Genomic DNA, 4,124 nt, shown 5'->3' with positions numbered 1-4,124 from the left:
AAGTTAATCAAATTCCTGAAAGTGAAGTGGTCACACCACTCCAACCGAGAAGCCACCTGGGAGCGCGAGGATCACCTCCATTCCGAATATTCGGAGTTCTTTCAGTCCTAGATCTCGGGACGAGATCCTCTTGTAGTGGTGGAGTGTTGTAACACCCCGGATGTAACTTTCCATCTTTGTAACTCCAACTCTTGCCATTTTCGGCTATGTAATATGATATTTCCTCCGTGGTTGGGTTTTGTCTTTTGTTTTTCATTTTATTCATGTCATGCATATCATATCATGTCATCATGTGCATCTCATTTGCATACGTGTTCGTCTCATGCATCCGAGCATTTTCCCCGTTGACCGTTTCGCAATCCGACACTCCCACATGCACCGGCGCACCCCTCTTGTCTTCTTTCGTGTGCGGGTGTTGAACGTTCTCGGAATGGACCGAGCCTTGCGAAGTGGCCCTGGTATAGCACCGGTAGACCACCTGTCAAGTTTCGGGTCATTTGGAGCTCGTTTGGTACTCCAACGGTTATCCGCTTATCCGCAAAGGCCTCTTTTAAGTTGCAGCCCAACACCCCTCCAAAACAGCCCAATAACCCATCTAACTCTCTTCCATGCTCTCGGTCGTTCGATCACGATCGTGTGGGCGAAAACTACACCTCATTTGGACACTCCTAACTCCCTCTACCTATAAATATGCCTCCTCCCCCGGAATCCCGGATCAATTCCCCCCTAACCCTAGCGAAATTCCCCTCCGCGCCGCCGGACACGTCCGGATCGGACCGGACGCGTCCGCCGCCACGCCCCGACTAATCAGACAGTGCCACGTGGGCGCTCCGCCGCCCGCCGCCGCCGTGGCCCGCCCAGGCCCGCGCGGGGCCCTCCCCGGCCCGAGTCGACGCCGTCGCCGCCCCGCGGGCGCCCGAGTGCGCCGCCGTCGACCGCCGCGGCCCCGCGCTCCGCCCCGCCGCCGGCCGCGCCTCCGCCTCGACGACCACGGCAGCCCCGTCGTCCGCCGTCGGCCGCCGTCCCGCGCTCCGGCCGTCCGGCCCCGCCTCCGCCCGGCCCCGCCTCCGCCGACGCCGCCGGCGCCGGATCCGGTCGCCCCGGCCCCGTCTTCCCCGCCTCCGACCGCATCTAGCTCCGCCGGCCGCTCCTTCCTCCATCTCCGGCGAGCCGCGCCACCGCCTCGGTTTGCGCGCCCGACCTCCAGATCCGGTTGACTTTCTCTTCCCCCCCTATTTTTTTCACTAAGTCCTATTTCTGTGATAATATTGTTGCATCTTCATCGCATCACATCTTCGCATCCGTATCTCCGTTTCGTGCGTGTAATATGTCAAATTGTTCGTCTCGAAGAGTACATCATTTCATTCCATTGCATCATTTACATTTGAGCTCATCTTGATGCCCAAAATTCTGTTGGAAGAGGGCTTCATATCGTTAGTTTCAGATTCTTATCAGCACGAGCTCTTTTGTTATTTTTGCCATGATTGATGTATGCATCCTATGAACTTGGTCCCTAAATGTGTTTTGAACTAGGCTATGTCTTCTTTACAGAGGTGCTTACCATGTATTTTTGTGATCAATGTGGTGACTAGCACAAGCATGCAAACTAGGCTTCGTGTTAATGCTGATTTTAGTTCCTGTTCTGCTGTAATTTTTATGCCATGTAAACATGTTGCTACAGAGAAATTCATGCATAATTTGAGATACTTCAGTAAGGATGTTTTGAAAACATGGTTTTGCTCTATCCATCCATGGTTCTGGTTGCAATTATGGAGTAGTCTAGCATGTCATTTTCGTGCTCTACTTTTGCTTCAAATTGTTTCCTGGCAGATTGTTTACATGTTATTCAATTTGGCCGAGGTTGTTGTAGTTGGTCCGGATATGCTATGATGTTGTTTCTTGCCATGTGTAGATTCTATGACATGTCTTCTTGATGGATGTATGCTTAGTTTATCATGAGATACTCTGTAGTGAGTGCATCGAGCTCGCGAAGGTGCCTTCATATTTATTTCAACTAGATGACCCGGTGCGCCAAATGGCGCAAAGACCCATTTGAAACCATGTTCGTGTTTAGAAATATTTGCCTTTTTTAGTAACTTTATGTTTGAAAAAGGATAGAGACCATGTCAAACCCGAAGTGTTTTGAATGTGTATTTGGACAATGTGCCATTTGGCTCTATGTTACCCAAGTAAGGTGCAAGGTCCAAATTCAAGCATCAAGGGTAATGATTCTAAACCTTTTGTAACAGAAACCTTTGCATTTGTTAGTAACTTCGAGTTTTAGCAAGCACTGAGGGTAATAATTCTAAACCTTTTATATGAAAAATTAAGGAATACCTATGTTCAAACTATATACTTTAGCATGCGAAACTAATTCAAACTGTGCAAGTTGAAATATTTAGAGACCGATCATAAAATTGCTGGCTCCACTCTACTGCAACGCGAGGGCCGGCTTGCTGCACCTTCCCCACATAATTGGCCAGAAGGTATTTTAAAATTTTCAATTGTCTACATTAGTATTTCTTACACACCATATAGGAGATGAGAGAACAATAAAAAAATTGTTAAATGAAAACTATGTACCTTAGCTATCTAAGGCTTATGAAAACTGCAATCTTGAAAGAGGAAAACAACATTAGAAATCTTAATGTTCCTGGTCCTGAATAATGTATTCGTCTAAATATGTAGTTGATCACCCGGTGCAAAGTAAAAAACTTCTCATGATATACCGCTGGGAACCTAAAAGCAAGTGATCACACATACAAATATTTCAAGGGAAAATGCGTAAACTCACAACTCAAACAAACTACTAACAGGACCATGTATGATTTTGCAGCTTAGAATCTACATAAAACAGAACAGTGCAAGTAACCTCTACCTAAATCTCACTACTAACTTCATTCAAATATTTATTCTTAGATCATCCATACTCCTTTTATGTATAAATCATGCAATATCTCTGTCTAAATCAATGCCAATGCATGCACATGCACAAGCCTGAACTAAACAACATATATGATATAGCATAATTGTATGATCTAAAATAGATGCATGATCAGGGGAGGAAGATGGTGAAGCCAAAGATGACCAACTGAGATGGGGGAACGACGACCGGCGAGTAGCAGCCCATAATGATGGCCGGCTCCATTCGACCATGACGCGAGCAACGCCGGAGCTCCAGCCTGGCTGCTGCTTCCCCATGCCCATCCTACTCATCCTCCTCTGATTCTCCACACCAAGCATGAGGACCACACCAGCCAGACTCTCTTATGGCGATGACCTGCGCCCGATCCAGAATCCTTGATGCACAAGGAAATAGATGACTCGAAGCAGTCCAATAATTAGTAGCATCAGAGATCTCATACACAGCGCATTCAGAAATATAACGTTTTACATTCCGGTCAATGGCAGCATGAAGTCCAAAAGCATCAAGTGAAGCAAGAAGAAAGGATTAAAGATAGTTCAAGGTAAAGAAAATCCTTAGGGTTATTTACAACAATTTATTTAGGTTGCTTTCATAAAGCATAGTGCGACACCATCCAGTTAACAATATGAAGTGGATGGCCGTCTCAATTCCTTGCTTCATGCGATGAACAAATCTGTGTAAAAATACACAATGTTAGTTACTGCATGGACATAATGTGTTGGAAAGTTGACCGAAAATGGTAATTATATTACTTTATCATAGGTTATGGGAGTAATCACTGCATATTCCATCGGTACCAAAGATGAGCTAAAATAACTCTTTTCTAAGAAACAAATGAACAATCTATCTGGTGTAGATATATACTATAGATGCAGTGTTTTCAGCAAACCAATTAGCTTTACACTTAGAACCCAGCTCAGAATAAAAAGGGAACTTATAATGAGAAAGGAGGGAATTTTATAAGCATATTAATCTCTACATCATAGACTCTTTTTGAATCTGGACCATTATTAATAATTTAACATGTCGTGACCTATTTTGTTCTCATGTCAATGGAAAGAAACACCTACTCACACATGTAAAAAGGCTAAAGCTACCACTGAAACAAAGCTATGGAGAAACTTCAATTCTAATGTTGTGTGGAACAACCTTTTGTCAGAACAAACCAAGCCTATGCAAAATTGTCATGCAAATTACA

Source organism: Triticum aestivum, chromosome 1B, assembly GCF_018294505.1.
Source record: "Triticum aestivum cultivar Chinese Spring chromosome 1B, IWGSC CS RefSeq v2.1, whole genome shotgun sequence".
NCBI lineage: Eukaryota > Viridiplantae > Streptophyta > Magnoliopsida > Poales > Poaceae > Triticum > Triticum aestivum.
The sequence above is the reverse complement of the archived record's forward strand: the minus strand, read 5'-3'. Positions refer to the sequence as shown.